This window comes from Equus asinus, chromosome 10, assembly GCF_041296235.1.
Source record: "Equus asinus isolate D_3611 breed Donkey chromosome 10, EquAss-T2T_v2, whole genome shotgun sequence".
NCBI lineage: Eukaryota > Metazoa > Chordata > Mammalia > Perissodactyla > Equidae > Equus > Equus asinus.
The window spans coordinates 92277857-92304978 of NC_091799.1; the positions used below are offsets into that span (position 1 = coordinate 92277857).

General features: G+C 34.4%; 1 protein-coding gene across 3 annotated transcripts in view; it reads left to right on the plus strand.

The window, feature by feature from the left end:
* Window positions 1–27122, plus strand: part of CDH18 (cadherin 18) — a 909359-nt gene that overhangs the window by 241636 nt on the left and 640601 nt on the right. For all 3 annotated transcript variants that reach the window (XM_044779466.2, XM_044779468.2, XM_070519846.1), the window contains exon 2: window positions 19083–19147. The gene's annotated coding sequence lies outside the window, so the exon portion shown is untranslated. The remainder of the gene's footprint in view (window positions 1–19082; window positions 19148–27122) is intronic.

Here is a 27122-nt window from a genome sequence, read left to right on the forward strand (position 1 = left end):
AACCTAAATGGTTATCAGTATATAGTAAATTCTCTGAATCCAAATAGCTAAATCCATTTATTAGCTTATTTTTAGCGTTTTTCCAGGTACATTCACTTTACTTCATTTTCATGGAATTTAGCTATCAACATTGAAAAAATTTGACCTCAGATGCTATGGACAAAAACGTTTATGATAGAGAATAATAGTGACCATTTAAAATTTCTTGGAAATCCTTGCAGTGTTTACATCAACAAATTATTCTATTGAATTTAATTTTTGTTTACTTCCTGTACACAGGTTAGTGTTCTTAGGTAGGGATACAGAACATGCAATCGTAGAAAGATGCAGTGAAAAAAAGAAAAGAATGTGCTTTGGAATCAGACAGACCTAGTGGTATTTACTAGTATGTTACCTTAATAGAATTATTTTACATTTTAGCTCCAGTTTTATCTTCTCTATAAAGGAAATAATGTTATATGCTTTATGTTATTTTTGTAGTATTCCGCTTGATTCTACTCCAACCAGTAGGACCTTGCTGTCCTGGTGATTCTCTCACCTTCTGTTCATCCCATTGTTCTACACTGACTCTCTGCAGAGAAATCATTTTCTCTCTCATCTAAGAAAATAAAGAAAATAAAAGTTCATCCATTCCATCTGGATCTATGTTAGAGCCTTCCCTCCACTCAAAGTCATCCTATTTGAAACAAAGCAAACAGACAAAAAGCTAGTCATTGTCTTAGTCTGTTTGGGCTGCTAAACAAAATACCACAGACTGGATAGCTTACAAACAATAGGAATTTATTTCTCACAGTTCTGGAGTCTAGAAGACCAAGATGAGGATGCCAGCGTGGCCAGGTAAGGGCCCTCTTCCAGGTTGCAAGCTTCCTATATACTCTTATGGCAGAAGGGCAAAGGATCTCTCTGGGATCTTTTCTATAAAGACACTAATTCCATTCATGAGTGACGTCTTCACCCTCAGGACCTAATCACATGCCAGAGGCCCCACCTCCTAATACCATCACATTCAGTATTAGGTTTTCAACATATGAATTTGGGGATCCACAGACATTCAGATCAAAGCATTCTGCCTGTGGCCTCCCAAACTTGTTGTCCTTCTTTCATGCAAAGTATATTCATGTTTTCCCAATAGCCCCAAGTCTTAACTCTTTCCAGCATCAGCTCAAAAGTCTGGGCCCAAAGTCTCATTTAAATATCATCTAAATCAGATATGGGTGACATGATCCATCCTAAGGTAAATTGCTCTCCAGCAGTAAACCTGTAAAATCAGACAAGTTATGTGTTTCCAAAATACAAGGGTGGGACAGGCATAAGATAAACACTTCCATTCCAAAAGGGAGAAATAGGAAAGAAGGTAACAAGTCCTGAGCAAGTCCAAAACCTTAAGGCCCACTGAAGTGGAATTCCTGCCTTCTGGACACACTAGGGAGTCTCCACTCCCTTAGCTTTGCTTGAGCACAGGCCGCATAGTAGCTCTCGTGGGTTGCAGTTGCATGCCTACAGCTCCCCTGGGGTGGAATTGCACACTGGCGGCTCTACTAGTCTGGGGTCAAGGGGATGGCCACGCCCCCATGTCTCCACTGAACATTGCCCTAGTTGGGCTCTCTGCAGTGGCCTCATCTTCAAGGCAGCCCTCTGTCTGGGTATAATGTCTGCAGTCCTCAACAGCTGGATCCCTAGAAATCCAGGTGGAGGTAGCATTTCCCCATGGCTCTGCTGGCAAAGGGCAGGACTTACCTGACTTGTTGAAACCCAGGTAATGCCCCCTTTTTACTCCGAGCTTTATTAAAATATAACTGACGTGTAACATTGAGTCAGTTTGAGGTGTACAATGTGTTGATTGGATGCAGTTACATACTACAAAATGATTACCACTGTGGCCTTAGCTAACATCTGCACTGTGTCACATAAATACCATTTCTTTTCTTTTTTTTTTATGGTGAGGAAGATTGGCCCTGAGCTAACATCTGTTGCCAATCTTCCTCTTTTTGCTTGAGGAAGATTGTCCCTGAGCTAACATCTGTGCCAATCTTCCTCTATTTTTTGTTTGTGGGATGCCGCTACAGCATGGCTTGATGAGCTATGTGTAGTACCATGCCGAGGATCCAAACCCACAAACCCCGGGCCAGCAAAGTGAAGTGCACAAACTTGACCATTGTGCCACCAAACCAGCCCCAGTACCCTTGTTTTTTTGTGGTGAGAACATATAAGATTTACAGTCTTAGCAACTTTCAAATATACAATACAGTATTATTAACTATAATCAGCATGCTGGACGTTAGATCCCCAGAACTTGTTCATCTTATAAGCTGGAAGTTTATAGTCTTTGACCAACATCTCTGCTTTTCTCCCCACCACCAGCCCCTGGTTATCACCAGTCTAGTCTCTGTTTCTATAAGTTCAGTTTTTGTAGATTCCATGTAGAAGTTAAATCATACAATATTTTTCTTTCTCTGTCTGACATTTCGCTTAGAATAATGTGCTCAAGGTCCATCCATGTTGTTGCAAATGGCAGAATGCTCTTCTTTCTCATGGCTGAATGACATTTCCTTGTACAATCATGAATCACTTAATGATGAGGAGATGTTCTGAGAAATGCATTGTTAGGCATTTTCGTCATTGTGGGAACATTATAGAGTGCACTTACACAAACCTAGATGGTATAGCCTACTACACACCTAGGCTACATGGTACTACTCTTATGAGACCACCCTCGTGTATGCAGTCTGTCATTGACCAAAACGTCGTTTTATATATATATATATGCACACGCTGTATCTTCCAAACTCTTCCAGCCTCTACCCATTACCCAGTTCCAAAGCTGCTTCCACATTTTCAGGTATTTGTTACAGCAACACCCATACTTCCTGGTACTAATTTTCTGTTTTGGTGCATCTGAGCTGTTCTAACAAAGTACCACAGACTGATATCTTATAAATGAATATATTATGATCCCCTCTCAACTCCCAAACGTGTTTCTAATTTTGTTCTGTCATTCTTTATTAATTTACTCAATTATGTGACAAAAATCTGAAAGATAGTGATAGGAATCTCCCAGCTCACAACTTCCCTTATTAATTCACTTAATCTTGTATTTTTTCCCTCTAAATATGGCTCAAATATATCTTCCCCTCTTCTTTTCCACTGTATTCATTTAACCTATATCTTTTTCTTCTGTGCTATGGCTATCGTCTAACTGATTTTCATGTCTTCATTTTTTATTCTCTCATATTCAAATTGTTACCAAAGAGAATTTTTTTAGACTACGAACCTTGTCTTGTCATTCCCCTGCACAAAACATGTTCTAGTCTTTTGTTTTCAATAACAGTGGTCTTCAAGGAAGGAGTCATGTGCTCTGCCAGTTACTCATGTCAATCTATTGTGGTACAGAGATAAAATGATGGAATTTATCTCTCTGTTTATTTTTCTTCTTTTGCTTTTTAGAAATATAACCTCAACTGTCTACATTTTTGGATATAAAAACTTAAAAACAGTTTTCACAGTCCCCCAGCCCTGGATCAAGTCCATATTCTGAGTTTTCTGTAATCTATTCCATCCATTCTGTACCTTATTTCCCTGGGCATTCGGAAATAAACTTGCATTTTAATTCTAAATGCTTCTTCTGCCAAATAGAAATGGTATATGTCAGGTTAATTACAAAACTGCACATCTGTTTTTAAAAAGATAGTTTTTCTAAGGTGTTTAGTTTTTCTTTCCACAAAAGGAAAAACACAATTAACATTCACAGAGAAAAAAGAGAGTTTCTTTTATTTTCCTTGGACTTTTTTCTCGACCTTTAGGAATATCATTCTATGAAGGAAGAACTCTCCTTTCTATATATTAACCAAAAAAAAAGTTTCCTTTGTAAAGAAATATTGTCTGTAATAGGAGATGTGGTTAGAGAAAAGGGCATAAACATTAAGGAGGTAATATACAATAAATTTAATTTCAAAGTTGCCTGTTAGATATCTTCTGATGTAAATGACAGATACTGCGTTTTCTTAGGTAAATTTCAGGTAATAATAACATTTGTCTTGGACTGAATCCGGTTTATTTAGATCCTATCTTCAAGTCACAATGGGCTTCTCATTTAACACTCTCCAAATATATCCTGGTATCAATCTTCTTGTCTTCAAATCTTTCTTCTTATCACTAGCAAATCATTCCTGGAAGAACTAGATGTCCCAATAGATTCATCAACCAGTGAAATGGAGAATTTAGATTCTGCCTGATGAATATCTCAGCTCAGCTCCCCACTGAGCATGCAAATATCCCTCTGCCCGGGAAAGAAGCATTCATTGTGCCTCACTGCAAAGCCACACATTCTTAATACCAAATGTTTTGAAATTTAAAAACAAAGGACTTATGCTATTATCTGTGGGTTTTTTATGAATAAAAAGTTAATTATTAAATAAGGAATTTGGTCACAGAAAATTTTTGATAGCTAATAAGATCTCCCTGTTTTATAGTTTTTTTGTTGTTATGTCTCCTTGTGATATGTTATATAGACAATCAAAATAGGCATATTACTAACTGCCAGATTTATGTGATCTAAGGAAGATCAGCATCTTTCTTCTAGAATTAGTGTAATAAACGGTTGTGATAATTTTGATAGTACATTGATACACATAGTGTGAAATTAAGTTCACACTTAACTCATATCTGCATTTCTCTTTAAAAGCCATCATTCACAATTAAAAATTATTTGCTGAAGTGATCATGTAATAATGTTAATATTTTTAATTTTACTCCTTGAGATCATTTTAAATCACTTTTTGATTAAGAATCTCTGAAGAACTCAATATGCAAACTAGTAAATACGTCAAGGATATTATCATCATTGGCAATGTTCGCTATTGTATTGAATGTCGATGGTTTGATTGTAGCATTTAAGTTTGAGGAATACCATGTCTGTAATTAGCATTAAGTCTTTTAAATAGTCTAGGCAAACAATCACATTCTATTAAATTAAAATAATAATGAGACTTTTATGAAAATTATTTTAATTTATTACATTTTGAGTATTTCTGTATTGCTGTTAATTCTTTTTAAAAATAAATATTGAGATTAAAAAAGAAATATATTTTAATGATTTACCTCTGAATCGGTAGAAGTAATATACAATTGATTCTACATAATTTAATATGTTTATATTTTTATAGTTATATAAAGAAGATTAAAGAACCATGACCTTTTCCTCAGGCAGTAGTAAACAATGAAAGAACTCACATCTGACAAAAATCATAAAGTCCCCTTCTTCAGCATATGGACAAGCAGATGGATCATTTTTTGATCCCACTAAAAACGTGAAAAATGTCCAGAAAATATTGGTAACAATAATAGTAAAACGAGGATTAGATTTCAAATCCGACTGGTATATTTACAAAATAACTGAGAGAATAAGAAGTAACTGAGGGAATAAGGGGTGGTTGTAACTCTTTAAAAATTCAGTAATTTGGAAAGAATTTTTTTAGACAAAATTTTTGATCATAAAGATCACATCTTTATGTTATACAGTTGACAGAACAAGAAATCAAATCCATGAATTCTCTTTGAGGTCAATTATTTTTCCTATTAGAATGGTTTTTATCTGTAAGATTCGTTTGTCTCTGAATGGTCAGTGAAAACGTGACTATTGCTCAGATGTGACAGAAGAAGAGAAATTTAATGGAGTATACTCATATTGCTTTTCCGCATCCTTCTCTTAAACCCACACAAGAATGGAAAATTTGATTAAAAAGTGACTTCTGTGAATGTTGCTAGTGTGTTTCTCTACATAACGGCATAAAATTTTTCCTGTTTTTTCAGCTTTAAAATTCATTATCTCAATCACCTTATCTCTCCACTGAAACGTGAGACAATTTGACTGAAATATTTTGACATTCTGCTAGGTTTTAAGGACTGGGGAAACTTCCATGGAGAATATCGCAAACTGATTTTACATACTTATGCTATCCTCTTGAACCGTGTAATTTTAAAACATCATTTCATTTTGTTTAGTATTCAAGGGAATTTTACTTTTATAGGTTGTGGAAACTCAGCAAGAAAAAAAGGAACGTTACTGGCTGTGCTTTTCTTCCAAATAGAAAATAGAATCAACAAAATATTCTCTACTAAGAAAAGAACATGCAATTCTGGAGATGAAGAACAGTGGACCACTACACGCCATGATGCCTTGTTATCATTTCAATGGCATCTTACACCCATAGCAAGAGAACTGCCAATGTATCGTGTCTAACATCATTAGACATTATTCACGCAGAACATCCATATCCATAATCAAACCAGATAATGCATTCACTCCTTTTTTAAACTTTTATATAAAATATTTAATATCTACAATATTTTAAAAGAGTGTAATGAATAAAGTACAGTAAAATGATAATTCCTTTATCCACTGACTAGCAGAATCTCTTTTGCCCCTCTCTGATTTCATTTTCCTCCCTCTGCTACTGAGTAAACAGTAAGATGAATTTTGTGTCAATAATTCCTTTGTTTTTCTCTATAGGTTTACAAAATTGTATCTGGAATCCATTTTTTTTTTGGTTTTGAAATTGATGTAAATAAATTGATATGGATACTTTTTCCTTTTTTCCCCTGAGATCATTACAGTTGATTATGTAGCTGTAATTCATTCATTTTTACTGCTTTATAGTATCACATTGTATAACTGCCACATTAAAAAAAAAAACATTCCATGATATGGACATATGACTGATTTTCATCCAACTCCCTCCCATTCTTTTTCTATCTTTGTGGACTTGTGTGAGTCTCTCTGGAGTGAATGCTAGGAGTAAATTTTCTAAATAATACCAATTTTTTTTCCAAAGTATAAGTAGAGATTTCACATCCATCAGTAGTACATAATTAGGCCATTGTCCATAATGTTGCTAACTTTTATTGTCAATGTACTTTGTTTGTAAGGGGTGTCAAGTTGAGTTATCTAGTTATTAATAAGGATTAAATTTATTATATTTTTATGGAATAGTTGTTTCCTCTTCTATGTAGTGCCTGCTCAATAATTCTTGTTATTTTAGGAATCAGTTTGCTGGGTTTTTGCTTAATGATGTAGAGCAGTTTTCTAGTCTTTTTTCTTCTTGTATTTAATGCCTCCTGATCCATTATATGTTATTTGTGTTGAAAATATCAATATGATATGTTACTTGTGTTCACTTTCCAAAAAATAGTGAATTTTGCTAAGCAGATCTTTAAATTTAAATTAGAATTTATCTATGCGTTTCTCTGCCTTTGGGGGCTTTTGTGATATATATGGAAATTTTACCTACATTGAAAGCATAAAAACATTCCCCTCATTTGTTTTCTACAAGTTTTCCTTTTAGAGTTCATTATTTAATCCACCTAGAATTGGAGACTTACTTTCTGGTGTATGATGTAAGGACCCTTTTTCTTTTTTTCCTATATGTTCAGCCAATTATCTAAGTGCTATTTATTGAAAAGTTCATCTCATTTTGCTAATGCCACCCCTGTCATATATCAGGTATCCACATATGCCTGAATTTTTTTCTGGTCTCTCTGTTCTGTTTGAGTAGTCTACTTGCCTTGGTAATGCCAGTACTGTACTGAAATAACTCCCCTAGTGTTAAAATTACGTTTGCTGTGTGGAGGAAGTTTGTCCTACTTACTCTTCTTGTTCAAGTGTGTTTTGACTATATTTGAATCTTTGAATACTCATACACATTTCAAAAGTGGCTTGTTAAATTCTTAAAATAATTTGGAATTTCCTTGAAGCTTATGATGAATTTTGGGGAGAAATGGGATCATTACAATACTCAATCTTTGTTTTTCAAGGATGTGAAAATAGAAAAACTTGCATATAGGGGTATACAGATTTAACACTCTCATTTTCTTTCTTGTTAGTTGAAGATTTTATTATGACTAAGTTCTTTTTTTTTTTTGATTTTCTTTTTTGTTTGTTTGTTTGTGGAAGATTAGCCCTGAGCTAACATCTGCTGCCAATCCTCCTCTTTTTGCTGAGGAAGACTGGCTCTGAGCTAACATCCATGCCCATCTTCCTCTACTTTATATGTGGGACGCCTACCACAGCATGGCATGCCAAGTGGTGCCGTGTTTGCACCGGGGATCCAAACCGGCCAACCCCGGGCTGCCGAAGCAGAACGTGTGCACTCAACTACTGCACCACTGGGCCGGCCCCAGTTCTTTTGTTTTAATCTCAAAGAATGCTTTCTTCTTTTGCCCTAAAATGAACGTTTTTTGTGTTATTAGTAGTGCAAATAGCAACACACCAATCATTTTCTGTATTTTTGACATTTTTTCAGTTTTATGTTTCAGGTAAATCTCTTTTAAACAGTTTTCAATTATACTTTTTAATCTAACATGACAATTTTTTGCATTTAGCTAAAGAATTACTTCTACTTATTTTATTATCATCAATAATATACAATATTTGATGTTGGATTAAACAAAAAACTATCACACCTAATATTGTGAATTTGGGCATGTTATAAATCCTCATGGGAAATTTTCTGTTTCTTTTCTCTTTATTTTCCTCCTCGTGTCCTAGGAGCAGAGGGAGTTGTTATATTTCTACTTCAACATTGTTCTGAAACTGTAGCCCTTTCAGTGGGTGTGTGTGTGGGTTTGTTCTTTTGCTGTCTGTCTGTTTGCGTGCCTGTTTCTTATTTGGTGTCTCCCCATGAGAAGGCCCTGGGATTTGTCCTCAGAGATTGATCCCCACAAGTTCATACGTATTAATATGCAGAATCACTGAGAAATACCTCATAGATTCCTATATGGCTCACTCTCCTATCTGAATATTTCGTACCTTGGTACCAGATCCTGGGTGTGTCTAATATTTTACTCTAATATTCTCCCCAGAATTTGAATTGCTTTGTGGAAATCTAGTTGGCCCTATTTCTGGAAAAGGAATTCTATTTTTTTGTATAGTTGTGCATATTTGTAGTATGTATGGACAATAGAACAACCATTGTAATTTTTCTTTTAAAACCACAGAAAATCAATTCCCACTTGTAACTTTTACTTTAAAAAATCGAATACTAAAAGCATATTTGAAGACAATGTCTATTCCTGCAAAAGTTATTTTTCCTACTCAGTTGTATTTCATTTAATATAAAATATTAAAATGATAAAAATTGCTGAAAGTATTTTTCTAATTTTAAATTTAACTAAATGTATGTCTCTAGATCTCATAAATAAAATCATTGATTTTGCTTATGCTATACTAACAGCAGTACTGTTTTGATGAAATTACTTATATAACATAATTAATTCCTCATCTTGTCCAATTTACTCCAAATCTTTTGTAATTATTTCAGCATTAATTTCAAACTATTGCCCTTTCTCAACTTAGCATTTTAAAATAATTTTTAACACTTAATTAAAAACATTCTGGATTAGTCTTATCCTATCATCGAAGCAGGCTTTTTACAGCAGAAATTGAAGGGACATATCAAATCTCAGTCTTGTTCCTAGCACCCAAGCAATACCAACTTCCAGCAAAGAGGCAAATACATTTTTTCTTCCATATTGCTAAATAGTCACTGTATTTCTAATGATCACGACTTTCAGAATTGAGCTTATTTAATTTAATGCTCATGTAGGTTAAAACCTCATTCATAACTATATTATTTTACTCTTCAATATTTTTTTCCTCAAGAGGTCAGCATCTACGGATTTTCAATTTACAGTGAGGCAGGACCCCTTAGAGTCTTGAAATTGAAGTCCCAAAGATCTTTTTTATATGACTTATATAAGTCAATTTTTACTATTTTAGAAATAAAAAGAAAATTTTTAAATTAATTATAATTTTGCCATTGTTTTACTTTTTTTCCCCTAATCTCTTTAACGTTTGGCTTAACAAAAGGCAGATGGATTATCATATCTGCTTCTACATTCAATCTGTTATGATATACTGTTTAGGTGAAGTAGATGGAAAAAAATCTGGCCTCACTCAGATATGTAGTTGAGAAAGATGGCAGTTTAATCTTTTTTCAGATAATTGTGAAGCTTTTTGATATTACACTAAAAGTCAACAACTGAAAAATCTTTTATCTACTCATGATTTTGTAACATTATGCCTTGGTCATTGGAGAAATATTAGTTCACTGAGATGTGCGGATCTTCCAAGTATTGAAAAATTTTATTAATAAAGAATCAGATTTGCTAATATTACCAATAGTCTCATCAGAAAAGTCTTTATGAATTGGAAAGCTGTCAAACTCATGGGGATAGATACAAGTTATTTAACATTTTAATTTTTGTTTGAAATATTGAATCTGGCAACAAATACCATGAGTTTTCTTTAAAGTGTCAGGCTCCTTCTCTTCATATTCAAGGAACTGTCACAAGTAGGCAGATATAAGTAGCTACAGTTTGTCTGACCACTAGGTCAAGTAAAAATAGTATTCTCTGAAAAAAAGCAGCTAGTTTAGCTCACAGCTCATAACTCAAAACAACCACACATACACTATTCCTGGAGCTGAGCATCACACTTCACACCACAGCAGAAATGCTTCATATGTGTTTCCTATTTCTTCACAATGAATATGAAAATGATATGTACTCAAGGGTACACATTTATTTATATATTTTTCCTTTATCTAGGAGAAAGTGAGCTTTTTTACCTTCCTTCCTCCCTCTCTCCTTTCCTTTACTTCTTTCCTTTCTCTTTCTCTCTTTCTTTCTTTCTTCTTTCCTATAAGTGTATAGGGTTGAAGAATATAATAAATCTTAGTACAGTTGGGAGCCACTTCTTTGATTTATGCTAAGGAAGTAGCATTTATACCAACCATTGTCTTTTACCATCAATGCCACTGTCAACACAGTGAAAACAGTAAATATAACATTTAATAACTATGAAAATAGTTTTGACCTCACACGTCTCCTGATAGGGTCTCAGGGATCTCCAGGGGTCTAGGGATCAAACTACAAGAAGCACAGCCTTAATGCAATTTTCTCTGTCACAATTTTAGTATCCTAGACTTTATGTAAATATGTGATATGGAAAAACAACATAAAATCTGACATAACTTAGACATTTTTAATGAATAATATTATACATAACATAATTATGGCTCTCAGTTATTATGTGCCTTCCAACACTGTGAAAACACATTGAAACAGACTGGCCTAGTTATTGCTCTGTGAGCCCTTTATGCCAGGGCTACTAAATCATTGTCATTTAAGAACATAATTAGCACATCTCATTAGCTAATGAAGATAATGACCATTAAAATTCTTTCCCAATTTATGGTTTCCCCTTTATCACAATTTAACAACAATGTCGTTTCAGGGTAATAACAAAATTGGCTTACAAATGACCCTTATACTAATGAACGAGTAGCACCTTGTATCAAGGAGCAAAGGGTTATTTATTCATTGCACTCCTAATTATATTACATAGTGGAGTGGTATTGCTGATGACTTTCCAATGTGAGTTAGTCAAAATGTTCTGTTTTGTCATTATTATGTTGCAAGTACAAGTTAAACTTCTGAGTGTATGACTTTTTGTTAGCAATCCTTATTGATGGAATAAGTCAGTTTCCACATTGCAAGTATCAAAGTAAAGGATGCATTATAATGATCAATGCAAATAGATTATAAAAGCATTTCTTAAGTAAAGTGCCTTATTTTTAAATTCAAAATGCTCTATTTGTTGAACTCATTCTGTTTTTCTCAAAATTTGTTTTGCCTGTCTTAAAGTGAAAACACTAAAAGTATCTGAAGTTTAAAAAAAAAGTTCTACTGATAAATATTAACCTTCTCAAAAGGATAATACAGAAGGGAAAAATCTTTGGAGGTTGCTAAAATAAATGGAGTTACATTTAACTATGTAAGTCAAAAAGTGGAGTTAGAAATTCACTCATTTCTAATATCACTTTGAAGGTAGTTTTATTGGTTTTCTATCATTGTGAACAAATTACCGTAAACTTAGTGGGTTAAAATATTTATTTGTTATCCCATAGTTTCTGTGAATCAGGGGTCCAGGCCTGAGTTAGCTGGCTCCCTTAAGGCTAACAATGAGTTGGTGGGGACTATGATGCCATCTGAGGATCAGAATCTTCTTCTAAGCTTATTCTTTGTTGGCAGAATTTAGTTTCATGCAGCTGTGGGACTGAAACCCCATATTCTTGCTGGCTGTCAGCCAGGCATCTCTCTCTATTCCTAGAGGTAGTCCTCAAGTCCTCAGCAAACATGGCGACCTACTTCTGCAACACTAGCAGGAGAATCAACCTGCTATACAGGAGTCTGATGTAACTTAACAATCAGGAACTGACTATCCTGTCATATTCTTAGGACCTGCCCACACTGATGCAGAGAGGATTATACAGGGCCAGTACAGCAGGGCAGAGAAATTTACTACCCTCTGACTTTTAACAATTCAAGACCTGACATGCAAATTATATTCACTCCTTCCAAGGTCCCCATGAGTTTTATTCCATTAAAACATCAGCTCAAAGTCCAAAATCTAAATCAGGTCCAGGTGTAGATGGGATATATTCTATGCATAGTACATGTTTTCTGGTATCAACTATGTAATATTCATATGTACCTGCTTACTATTTTATCATAAACATTCCCCCATGTCCTTAAAATCTTCTGAGACATAATTTTATTGGCTATGTATAACCATACTCTAATTTTAAATATTTTATATAATTTTCAACTTTTTCTTCCTCACAAAAACTTCTCTAATAAATCTTTCTGTGGGTAAATCTTTGCCTTAATTTCAAATTATTCCTGTGGAAATTCCCCAATAAATTGACCCCAAACATAAGCTGATGTATCACATCTCTATGCATGTTTATGACTCAGCTGACTCATGGAGTGTATTATTTTAAGTCCATTCAAGGCAGCTTCTAGCTCAAAGAATCAGAGTTTATCAAAACAGAAAAGATAAGTAACTTGCTGACAGTCGTTCAGCTAGTATATACCTAACCTGGGTTCTTAAGCAAATAATCTGCCTTCAGAACCTATTGCTTTCCCACCATATGTTCAGTAAAGTTGCAGAGTGTATGGGCTTATTGCAGGTTGACTTACCTGTGAAGAAGACTATGAAATGGAGGTTAATGTGCAGGAGATTAATTGCCCAGTAATATTTACATGAAAATATCTGTAAAGAAAGAGAAGAAAAAAGTAGGATTGGGCAGAGGAAGAAGTAAAGTTTTGAGGTAATTGCAAACAAGTCTCAAAAGACTACATGGGGAATTCTGATAATGGAATGACCCTTTAGTACTTCCAAAGAGAAGACCAAGTCTTTATGATGACGAAGTCTCAGTGACAATCAGTTATCGAATACGAGCTTTCCTGGGAGGAGGACATGACCTGAGGAGAGGAGCTTACTTCAACAGAAATCTTCAAATACATTTTTTTTCTGGGATTCTTACTGACAAATTATGATTCTTAAAAAAAAAAATGAAGAAAAAGAAAAGCACGAATTCTTACTTTGAGTTGACATGATTCTTAAAAGACACAATCAAAAAATTATACCTTCATACTTAATGGTGAGAAACTTGAAGCTTTCCTGCAAAGATTAGGTATAAGTCGAGGATGTCCCCTCTCACTACTCTTTTTCAACATCTGCTTAAAGTTCTAGCTAACATAATAAGAAAAAAAAAGGAAATAAAAGGTACAAAGATTGGGAAGGAAGAAATAAAACTGTCTTTGTTTGCAGATAACACGATTGTCTACATAGAAAATCTGAAATCATTTCCCAAAAAACTTCTGGAACTAATTGTGATTATAGCAAGGTTGCAGGATACAAAGTTAATATACAAAAGTCAATTGCTTTCCTATATACCATCAGCGACTAAGTAGAATTTAAAATTAAATATGCAATAATATTTATATTAGCACTCAAAAAAATGAAAAACTTAAGTATAAATCCAACAAAATATGTATGAGATCTAAATGAAAAAATCTACAAAACTCTGATGAACAAAATCAAAGTAGAACTAAATAAATGGAGAGAGTCCATGTTCATGGATAGGGAGACTAAAAATAGTCAAGATTTCAGTTCTTCCCAACGTGGTCTACACATTCAATGCAACCCCAATCAAAAGCCCAGAATTGTCTAGCAAGTTACTTTGTGAATACCACCAAACTGATTCTGAAGCTTATATGGAGAGGCAAAAGACCCAGAATACCTAACATGCTGTTCAAGGAAAATAACAAAGTTGAAGGACTAACACTAATTGACTTCCAGACTTAATGCAAACCTACAGTAATCAAGAAAGTGCAACATTGGTGAAAGAATAGATGAGAAGATCAATAGAACAGAATAGAAAGACGAGACATAAACTTACCTCCATAAATATAGTCAACTGATCTTTGACAAAGGATCAAAGGCAATACAATGGAGAAAAAATAGTCTCTTCAACAAATGGTTCTGGAAGAACTGGATATCCACATATAAAATAATGAGTCTAGACACAGACCTCACACTCTTCACAAAAATTAGTTCAAAATGGTTCACAAACCAATACAAAACATACAAAACTATACAACTTTTAGAAGATAATGTAGGAGAAACTTAGATGACCTTGGATGTGTTGATGACTCTTTAGAAACAACATCAGGGCACACTCCATGGGAGAAATAATTGATAAGCCGGATTTCATTAAAATAAAAAGCTTCTGCTCTGCAAAAGACAATGTCAAGGGAAGGAGAAGACAGGCCACAGACTGGAAGTAAATATTTGCAAAAGACTTATCTAATGAAGGATTTTATTCTAAATATATAAAGAACACTTAAAACTCAACAGTAAGAAAATAGTCTGATTAAAAAATGAGCGAAAAACCTAATAAACTTCTCACCAAAGAGGACATGCAGATAGCAAATAAACATATGAAAAAAATGTTCTACATTATATGTCATCATGAAAATACAAATTGAAACAAGAATGAGATACCATACACTGGAATCTATAAAACACTTAGAATATCAGACCCTTATCTTAGAAGATAAGATACATGAGATACATTCTACATAAAACAGCCAAACTCCAGAACACTGACAACAGCAATGGTGGGAATATGGAACAATAGGAACTCTCATTTACTGCTGGTGGGAATACCCTCACTTTGGAAGACAGTTTGGCAACTTCTTACAAAACTAAACATACCCTTACCATACAGTCCAAAATTACAGTCCTTAGTGTTTACCCAAAAGAGTGGAAAACTTTCCACACAAAAACCTGAACACAGAAGTTTATAGTAGCTTTATTCATAATTGCCAAAACTTGCAAGCAACCAAAATGTCCTTTAGTGGAGGAACAGATAAATAAACTGTGGTACATCTAGACAATGGGATATTATTCAGCACTGAAAAATGAACTATCAAACCATGACAAGACATGGAGGAAACTTAAATGCATATTACTAAGTGATAGAAGCAAATCTTCTATGATTTGATTTCAACAATATGATGTTCTGGAAAAGGCAAAACTATGGAAATTATAAAATATTCAATGTTTGCCAGGGGTTGAGGTGTATGAATAGTCAGAGCTGAGAGGATTTCTAGCGCAATGAAGTACTCTGTATGATACCATGATGATGGATACTTGTCAAACATTTGTCCAAACCAGTAGAAAGTACTGTACCCAAAGTGAACCTTATATAAGCTATGGACTTCAGGTGATCATAATGTGTCAGTGCAGGTTCATCAATTGTAACAAATGTACCACTCTGGCGAGGGGTGTTGATAACGGCTATGCATGTGTGGGGTGGGGCGTATATGGGAAATCTGTACCTTCTCTTCCATTTTTCTGTGAACCTTCAACTGCTCTAAAACAATAAACTCTTAATAACATAAAATAAAACCAGAAGATTATAGTATTGTTGTATTATGCTGCAATACCTCTTTTTCTATTATTTTTGGGCAACCTGCAGAGAGTTCAGTTTTTGTAAATATATAATAAGCCTATAATTTAGGGAGTCAATTGAAATCCATTGGACTGCAACATAGTATGAATAGCTTTCGGCCAGTCACCTCTATAGTAAGCAAGAATATATTTTATGTGACTACGTAAGTATTTTCTAACATATTCCTTCTCTAGTTAGAAGTATACTTTATAAAAATTAAGAGCTTAGAAGTGCAAATGAGTACTTGAAATTATCTCTAAAATACTTGTTACACTTAAAAATATTAGGCACATAGGAATAACTGAAATAGAGACAAGATTCTGTGATTTAATGTGAAAGAGAAATATATGTTTCTTAATAAGGACAAAATATTATAAATCCTTTGTAGAAAGTATTTGACTGGATTGTTCCTTTAGATTTCAATAAATGTACGCAACACAGAAGATGGAGTTGTTATTCACGGTGATATCTCCTGGTTGACAGCATAGTCTTCAATATGCTAACAACTATAGGGGCTAGCCCCGTGGTCGAGTGGTTAAGTTCTCGCACTCCATTGCAGGTGGCCCAGTGTTTCATTGGTTCGAATCCTGGGTGCAGACATGGCACTGCTCATCAAATCATGCTGAGGCAGCATCCCACATGCCACAACTAGAAGGACCCACAATGAAGAATATATAACTATGTACTGGGAGGCTTTGGGGAGAAAAAGGAAAAAAATAAAATCTTTAAAATATGCTAACAACTATAAACTAATTTTCTTTTGCCAGATTTTAAACAGTTAAGTTAAAAATATGCTAACAACTATAATTTTCTTTTGCCAGATTTTAAACAGTTAAATTAGGGGACTGTGTCACAGTTAGAGTCAGTCCTGTGCATTAGCCATACACATGAAAGAGAGTGCTGCTTTTTCTGTGCTAGCAGTGGAGCAGAGATGAAATGATCAGCCATATGCTCTAGGCCTCATCTCCAATAGACCCAGGCTGACCTTGGCAGAAGATGTAAGCCACACATGAATAGATCTCTGTGTGCTCACACGGGAGTTTCTCTCTAATAGAATATTCAAATTACTTAATTTTGAAAAATTACTCCTTGGAAACCCTTGTTGCTCCTCCACTCAAATCAGGCACACATGAGTGGTAGTGGTGCCACGCATCAAGCACTATCAATGAGTGATTCTCCCTCCTAACAGCAGGGCACCTGAATATTGTGTCATAACTAGTTCCTAAAATCAAACTTAGAAATCAATCACACTGGGTTCCACCTACCTCTTATTTTAGGAAAGGCCATATTGAAATGCTTAGAACTCCAAAATATAAGCAAGAGAGAACACACTTATAGGCAGTTTAGGGAGCCTGAAGCTTCTGAGTAGTATGTGTGCCAAAGGAATCTGAGAGTTTTTGCTTTGATAGATAGGTCGATAGGTACATAGATAGGTAGGTAGGTAGATAGCTAGATAGCTAGATAGATAGAGGATTTATAGATAATTGAGATCTTCAAACTACTTCAAATCTCTTTCTCCTCCCAGTACTTCCAGGACATCACACCACATTTTCCTTTCTCAAAGATTGCTCCTTATCCTTATTCTGACCTTAAGGAGACCAATCTTTAACTTTCATTTCCACTTATAATCCATCCTTATGTTATCACTTTCAAACTCGCAGTATGTTACCAATAGTTTTCTTCAGCTCCAATATTTCTTCCAGATGTCAAAGTCATCTATCTTGACATTTCTCCTTGGATGAATATCAATAATTCTTAACCCCTTCCTGTCGATTTTTTTTTTCTTTTGAGGAAGATTAGCCCTGAGCTAACATCTGCCACCAATCCTCCTCTTTTTGCTGAGGAAGACTGGCCCTGAGCTACCTTCCTTGACCATCTTCCTCCACTTTATATGTGGGACACCTGACACAGGATGGCTTGCCAAGCTGTACGTATGTCTGCACCCGGGATCCAAACTGGTGAACCCCAGGCCGCCAAAGCAGAACATGCGAATTTAACTGCTGTACCACCAGGCTGGCCCCATTGTTGATTTTTTTATAGCAATTATGATGATCTGGCATACAATAGATATTTACTTATTAGGGTATACATTTTTGCTACTCCACCTTTCCTGCTCCCCAAAATATAAGCACCACATGGCCAGGTGATTTTATCTCCTGTGTTCACCACTGTATCCTCAGTAGAAATAATGGTATTTAGCAGATAAGTTCTCAGGAATAATTGTCAGATGAATAATCTATCCCTGTTAACTTAATCCTAAAATATTTGAGGCATCTGTTTTATCTTTACAAATGTCATTTTTAACATTTTAGGAAATAGAGGTCATATCAAATCACATTATCAGCTAAGGACTTCTTAAACTGATTTGATCTAATAAGAATTCTTATGCCAATTTGCTTTTAGGTTCTGAAAAGCCTTCATTACCCTCTAAGATCACACACTTGTCTTTCGTTTTTCTTCTTTTAATATTATCTTTTCAGTATTGATACTTCAATACAACTGACATTATGTTGTGCACATTATAAGATGAAAACATATTATTAATTTAATTAAATTCCTAATTATCACAATCCTAGAATAATACACCTCCCACTGATTTACAAAACTCCCTTGTTATAAACATCACATTTTAGTTTACCTTAAACTCTATTTCTTAATTTTCTAGTCTGATTTGTCTTTCATATTGTATTGGTATCACAGTACATTCATTATTGAACTTATAATACATATTATTAATAATTACTATTATCACCAATATTTTATCATTATTTATCATCACTACTAATACTTTGTATTTTAATATTAACTGTGCATTAGACACAATACTAAGTGCTTCAAATGGATCATAGCACTTAATACTCAGACCTCTACGAGGGGCATATTTTATCTATCTTAATTAGTTGAAGTAATAACAGTTCAGAGAACACAACTGAATTGTCCAAAATTACACGGTGCACAACAGAGAGAAGTGACATTCTAATTGGAGTGTCTGTCTCAAAAAAAAATGCCCCCCAAAAATCTAACAGTTCAAGCCCCTCCATATTTTACCTCTTCAGAAAGTGTACTTGCTCTCCATCCCCTGTTATGTTTTCATAAAGTGGATTCTTGATTGGTATGGAGAAATTTTTAATAACTGTGTTTTATATTATTTATAACTATGCATACATTTGTATGATATGTGTTGAAAAGTTTTTCATATATTTTTCTTTTTCTTCCCTTCAGAACCCATTCACAGCAGTTTATAAGAAGAAAATATAACACCAAACATTCTTAAAGTGAAGCATAAGGTAAATTTTTCTCCGTAATTTCTGTTATATTAAAAATGTGATGGAAATAAAATGATTGTCATATGGTTTCTCTGAGGGATCAGAGTCCTCCCTCAGGACACTACAACCTTGATGATGTTGGAAACTGAGCAAGTCTGGGTTTTCTTATCATATAGGTTCAGAATTTATTTGTGTCACAAAAAAAGCGTGTTTGAAAATGCCTTTTTGGATGCAAGAACACATGGGAGTAAAAACAAACAACATACAGAAACTGTGTTATGAAAGGTTTTGTGGCATACATGGCTTAATTATCTTAATGATAAATAAACTACTTTATTACAAATAAACCAGACTTTACCTATCGTCATGAGTGTACTTCATCATTACAGGAAAAACAGAGTGTGTGTGTGTTTGTGAAAAAATTCACATCATTTTCTATGCCCTAGGATGTGAATTAAAAATGCATAACTTTGAAAATTAAAAGCTTAATGCATAATTTATTATTAAATTATTTATTATGTTTCTATTTTACAGTATTATCCTTAAGGTTGTAGGTAATTGTAAACAGAATTATATTTACACTGAATCATTTGCTCTGCACGTGGGAGCTAAATTCCATCACACACCTTCGGAAAGGGTTGTATTAGAGCTGGTAGAACATCACAAAATTTATCTTGTAAGGTAAAGCTTAATTAGACTTCTAATTTTAGTGCAAGTTTTAGGTCCAATTTAATCAGAGATCTATGCAATGTAAGGGGGAAGAATACGATACGGTTCACCAAGTGAATTTAATCTAAATTCATTTGTCAGATTAAAACATTATTGCAACTTATAAAATAAAAGAGAGAGAGAGAACTGGAAGAAGAGATTTTACACTGATTGCCTTTGCCTGTTAAAGCCTAATCATGTCTTTATGTGGACCTTATATTAAATGTCTCTTAAACTTTGACTCATAAGTGCTTCATGAAACTGTGTTGTAAAACATAACGTTCGAGGGCTTAAATATCAAGACAATGTCTGTATTAATGAATGAAGACAGACTAAGGATTAATATCCTTGAAAGAGGCAATTTTTGCTACTGAGTTGGTTACTATGTTTGTAATTTTCCTCTCACTCTACATCCTTTTGTTTAAATCTCTGGTTTACATCCAGCAGTGTCCTACATAATATAGACTTACTTTTCAGAAGAATGTTCATACTCTACTGCTCTCCTGTACCTTATAACAGGAAACCTTTCATCCAAATTTTCCTCAAAAGACAATTTTCAGGAAGACACATGTCTACCTTACATTAATGATCAAACTGTCTTCATAATATAATTCAAAATACACCTGTTGAATGATTAGTGGAGTCAAACTGCAAACTGCATTCTAAGTTATAAAATCGTTAAGGGCTGTTCCGTAATTTTGAAAAATTATCCCCAGGTTGGTAGACAATCAGATAAATAATTTTTATTTACTTAAATGAAATGAATGTGAGTACATGATTTATACATATTGACACTCAAAATTGATCTCATACCGTTTTCAGTGGATTACTTTTTCTTTTACAATTATAGGAAAATTAGGTAACGCATGTTTACCTGATTAACTTATTCAATATTTACTCTTCCCTTTGCTCGTCTCAAAAATGTATGAATATATTTCTATTCTATAAATTTCTGCAATTACTATTTTATGCAATTTACATTAGAAAAAATATATAATCTGTCTGCTGTACTCACTTGATAGTAGTTTCAGGTTTTTTTTTCCATAGGTCTTTCTCAGTCCAATAAGAGTTCTTTATATGATTACATAAAGAAACCCAGTAAATTGTCTAAAGGCAATATGTAATAGTTTGTATAATTCTGTACTCATTACCATGGCTACATTTTACATGTGACTAATACTGAGGGTGCCGAGTAAGTTATTGAGGTTTGTAAACTCATTTACTCCTTGAAATTACCCTATGATGTAGGTATGATTATTACTTTCCAGAACTCGATAAAATGGAAATGGCATGATTTTTATAGGACTTTATACAGTTATTTAAAAATAACAACTAAAACAAAAAAAATGTGATTATATTAAGTTCAACATTTGCTTACACTTGTATTCTTAAGTATAGACGAGTAAAGCTTATCAACAAGTGATGCCAAACAATCAGCATGGGGCCTCCTCCTACAGTGGGCCAACTGGGATTGATTTGCTTGTGTGTGTTTGGTTTGAACTGGCAAGAACTTGGGATTCTAGTTGCAGATGTTGAGATGTATGTATTCTGTTCCAGAGAGAAGTAATTCTGAAACAGAACATCAGGGACTACCCTGTTAGAGAGAGAAGTAGTCCTTGACAGTTTCAGCTCTTCTGCTGCCGTTGTTTGGACAGTAGGGTCCATGGCAAGGAGAGTTTGTGCTTGTGCCTCTAGATGAACGTTTTTCTCTTCTCATGTAGCCATTGTAGATTTATAAGCACCTCCGTCCTCTGAGGGATGGAATCAAGCTGACAGTTTAGGAGGAAGAACGTGATTATATGCTTTCAAATTTCTTACATATTTGTTGGTGAGCAGCATTATTCACGTGGCTTGAAGTCACGTACTTATCCCTTTTGGGTACTCCACAGTGTCATCTCTTTGAAACATGTCTCCTGGAAGAAATAGCCTTCTTCTTGTCTGCATTAAATGTATCTCTTCAGTAGTTCAAATCTCACCAAAAACTTCAACTTCTTAACAAAATAACCTCATAAAAAACATTCTTTATTTCAGTGATCACACACTTAAAGTTTAATTTACATAAATCAAATAAAAAGCATTTAGCGTGTATTTATAAACAATTTTACTTCCTTGGAAGATAAAGTAAAAGAATTAATTACCTATTCAAAAAGATGAATGAACCTTTTGAAGTATAATATCTTCTTTGGGTCAATTGCAAATTTCCTCAAACATCTCCTTATTTCTAAATATTCTACTACTTTCCATTTTAATTGTATAATTATCTACTAAACTCTACTTATTATTGGGAAGTCATAATGCCTAAGTGCTGTGATTTAAACTACTAAAATTGTTCTTTTCCAAAAAATGTATTTTTGGCTCGCCCTTACAGAATGCCAATTCCTTCTTACTGAGTCTGTTATCTTCACAACTGTAGTTAGCTAACTGAATTGAGGAGAGTGCTCTTAATTTATTTATATTTGTTTTCTACCTTTCTGCCTCACCAATTGAAACTCCCCTCCCTCTGGGGAAAGCACATTACTCAGCATTAGACAGGTTAGTAACTATTAATTGAGTTCAACAAAGGGACGAAAGTGGTGAAGAATTAGTTTAATAGAATGCCTCCTAAAATTTACAAAGGAGTATAAGAGAGTAGAGGTTTGGTGACAGATGAGGGAGGAACATCTTGACTCTTGGCTCATTAACATGAACTAGTTTATTAGATTAACAAATTGTTAGGCTGGATGGTTGAGAAGGCATTGACTGTGAAGGAATGAACGGTAATTGACATGACTCCACTGGATGAGAACACCGAGAGAATACCCGAAGGATGTTGGGCGGACCTTAGCTCAAGAAAGAGAGCTGAGCTTCCAGGTGTAGAGTAGCTGGTTAACCTACCATACGACGGTTCCTTAGTTAAAGAAAAACTTCCCAAATGCCCGATATTTTCACTTTATGCATATAAATTATTGGATGTCACTCTAAGCCACTTACTAGGTGATTGGGATACACAATTTCATGTAATATTTAGAATAATTTGATTGTATTGTCTCCATTTTATTGTTGAAGAAGCTAAGCCTGGATTGACTGTGGGTCCTTATGGCACCAACCCTTTGCTCCTCACCGTCAGGAATGTGGAAGTGTGTAGGTTTTACTCACTTAGATATGTACTGTGGTGGTGGCACTCTGGTATGTAGAATTATTGGTTTCTTCTAATTATGGATTCATGATTATCTCCTTTCCATTTGTACTTCCTGCCTTCCTTCAGGTAAACTATTAGCGCTTCTATTTCAAATCCCTTCAAAATATATGAAAAATTTTGTTTTTTTATGCGTTTTTCTGCCTAGAGTTTGCATACCTTTCATTAAGTTCTCAATAGATCTGCAACTCAAAAGAGTTTGAAGTAAATAAAAACAAGTACAAAAGGATAGAAAACAATCATACTGAAATGTGGATCATTTAGAAAACACAGCTGCATTTGTAAGTGTTTTGTTAATTACATATGCGACAATTGATATAGAAGTAACTCAAGGCCAAAATGTATAGTCAGCCCCTGTCCTTTGGATGTACCACCTTTTGTATTTAGCACCACTTTTATGAATCTATGGATATTTTCCATAATTCCATATAATTCTGCTCAACCTTCCTCAAATCGCAATAGTCATTCTCCAGCTCGCCATCGGCTCCCCCCCCCCCCTTAAAACAACAACAATCACAGCATCTCAATAACACTGTGTCCTTTTCTCTTAGTCTTGTTATCTGTAAATCAAAAATGGTGATATTATTAGCTACTGATATATTAACTATCCATTACTCTCTTTTGAAATTCGATTCCATGTTGCAATTAAGATTCAGAGATCCCTACAAAGTAATTGCCAAGGAATGACTTAAATAATGAGGATTTCTGTTCTACGACAGGCCCATGAAGGTTTTTATTGGGCTTTATCTATGTACGTGAGTTTACGTGTGGTGTGGCATGCTTAAAAAGGGGCCTGTGGCCTATCTCAGATCACCTTTTTCAACCTCATCAGCATTTTAGGGTAATTAGAATGTCAGGTGCTGTGCTGGGCACCACAACGTACGTTGGTTATCTCAGGGAGTTTTCTCAAAAATCTGAAAAGGTAGGTATAAATGTCTCCATTTATTTAGAGAACAGCTTATTAAACAACTCAATCTAGATCAAGTGGGCATTCACACTTAGGTTTTCTGGCTATAATTTTAGAACTTTCTCTTGTATCACAACTAGCCTGTTTGCCACCTGTTCTTTGCACCTTTGCATGACTGTGATTTCTATTTTACCTCAGAAAAATAAATTGTTTTCGGTCACATTTGTGTTGGGATTCAAATCCAGCCATATTTATGGGGATATAAAAATGTTTTAGAACCTCCTTTGATATGGCTTTACTTGTTTTAAACTAGAAAATACTACAACATAATGCCGTCTATTTCAACATTATTGCAAAAATGGTGTATCCAGATTGTTTTGTAAGAAGGTAAAATAAAGTTTGAGACCAATTTTAGCATGAGTGTAGGTTTTTATTTATTAAGCCTGCTCTGCAAGGACAAGAAAAGCCATTGTGCAGAACTGAAGACATATCTACTAACAAATGGCCATTTAGTTATGATTTAATGTAACTCCTGGGCACCAGTAAATCAGCGGGTGAAATACCAAGCCAAAACCTAGGATCTTTAAGTTCAGAGGTCTCCTGTCAAACTATTGCTTTATGCAGTTAGACCCAAATATCAAATCTGTTGCTTAATGGCTCAATAAATTGAAGAAAAAAAAGTTGAGATCTCTCTCATTTTTTTGGCCTTAATTTGGGAGATTAACTAGGTTCTTCATTTACCCTCTTGGTATGAGATTTTAAAAATTGAGTGCAGAGAAAATGGCCTTGCAAGTGACAAAATTTATTTGATAATAACATAATGCATTCTGTAAATTACAGAAATACATTCTGTAATTCAAATTCAATTAAAGTTTTCTTACTTCAGAAGTTTTGAAAATCATAAGGCGTCAAGAAACATAATATTGCATCTACTTATCATCATAAGCAAACTTTATTATTTTTGTTTTTACCTAGTCCCAAACATGAGATTCTGTCCGTTTCTTACGCTTAAATTAATTTCTTTAATCTTCTTAAAACTATTGAAAAATTGAGATTTTCTGATCATCGTGAAAGTAAGCAATTTATCTGAATATCTTTTAGTTGTTTTTTTCTGCCGTTGAAATTATGAAACTGGTCCAGTGTGGTCATGGAGCCAGGGACATTGAGTGCAGATGACAAGTCTGATAATCTCCCAAAAGAACTCATTATCATATCGAAGATACATTTTTGAACAGAAAAATATTTACTGCATGCCTATGTGTCATTGCTTTGATTGAGAGCTTGATTTTGAAAACTTCTCTATTATATTAGCTTAGAACACACAAAATAAAATTTCAAACATAAGATTCAGCACCCCCTCAACAGAGGTTGTTATTAGATATTTTGTAGCTGGTAATTTAGGGTAAATTATTTTTATTTGCTTTTCTCAATCATATGTTGAAATTGTCATATTTTGAATATTTATATTCTGAGCAAAATACTTAAATACTGTATAATGGTCAACATTTCAATCACTGGTCATATGTTTTCAGCTGAATAATGTCAAAAATCTTCAACTGAGAGTCCAGAGTTCCAAGCATTACTGGAAGCTCTTCTTTTTGACTTTTATTAGCTGTGTGATCTTGAGTAATTAATATACCCTTTCTGGGCCTCAGGCTCATCATTTGATAATTAGGGATAGAGTGAAGTGGGGCTTCCCAAATGCTGATTCTTGAACAGGTCCCTTTCTATTATAAAGTTTCATTGGTCCAGGTTACAGGGATAAACACAGTTCCTGAGTTTATTCTAATGGTATATTTATTTCATTTGAGAATTCTGATTTATTCAGTTATTTGACATTAACTTGTATTTTCTTAAAAGTTTAAGAGACCGTCTCAATCGAGTTTCACTTTTGGATTCAGGATTCTGTTTGGAACAACAAGAATGTAAAACTCTATTTGCAAACAGAGATATTTCTGTTTAGACAGGGTTAGGTAACAAAGAACGACTGATAATTTTATTAACTATAATAATGGTTTCATACTTGTCGTTATGTAAGAAAATATCTTTAATTTTTAGAGCTTCATGCTAAACTATTTAGAAGAAAATTTCTTCATAGATAAGATTTTCTATAAAATACTCCATCAAAATAAGTAGATAACACATGTATGCCAAAATGTTCACAATTTTTAAATCCAAATTATGGATTGAAGGTGATTTTCCATTAGTGTAGTTTTAACGCTGGGAATTGGCCCAAACAGGCGCCAGATTTATTAGGCCCCTTTGCAATTAGAGATTGACTGAGAGGAAGTTCCAGCACATGGAATGCATCTCATGTTCATCCTTGACTAAACATGTACCTTCCAGTAACTCAACTTGGTATTTTTTCACATTTTTTAAATTTAATTATTTTATTGAGATCATATTGGCTTATAATATTGTGTAATTTCAGGTGTACCTTATTATATATCAGTTTCTGTATAGTCTGCACCATGCTCGCCATGAATAGTCTCGTTTTTATCCATCACCATTCACATGAGCCCCGCCACGAATAGTCTCGTTTTTATCCATCACCATTCACATGAGCCCCTTTACCCCTTTGACCCTCCCTCCCACCACTTACCTCAACTTTTTTTTTTTTTAAAGATTTTTTATTTTTTCCTTTTTCTCCCCAAAGCCCCCCGGTACATAGTTGCATGTTCTTCGTTGTGGGTCCTTCTAGTTGTGGCATTCCAACTTTTTGCTAACTAATCTTTCAGAAGTCAGATTTAGGTAACAATATTTATTGAGTTTAAACAGTGCCTTTAAATAAAAAGGATTTTTATATTTTAAAATGCGTAAACTGACTCTGGGGAACTAGGAAGGATTATTTTGTGGAGGTAGGACCTCGTTTTTGCCATCAAAGTAACTACAAGACTTTATCCCTAAAATCTCTCTCAACTGGTGGGATAACCACACACCACACGCACCCAGACCTTTGTGAAGCACTACATCCAGCTTCTCATCTGCTTCTAGGACAGACATAATGCAAAGAATACATGCTTGAACACAGGCTTTGGTGTCAGAGATCTGAGACCTGACTTCAAATCTCAGTTCTGGCACTTATAAGCTACAAAGATTAAAACACTTATTTCTGGGGGCCGACCCAGTGGCTCAGCAGTGAAGTTCGCATGCTTGGCTTTGGCAGCCCGGGTTTCGCTGGTTTGGACCCCGGGTGAGGACATCGC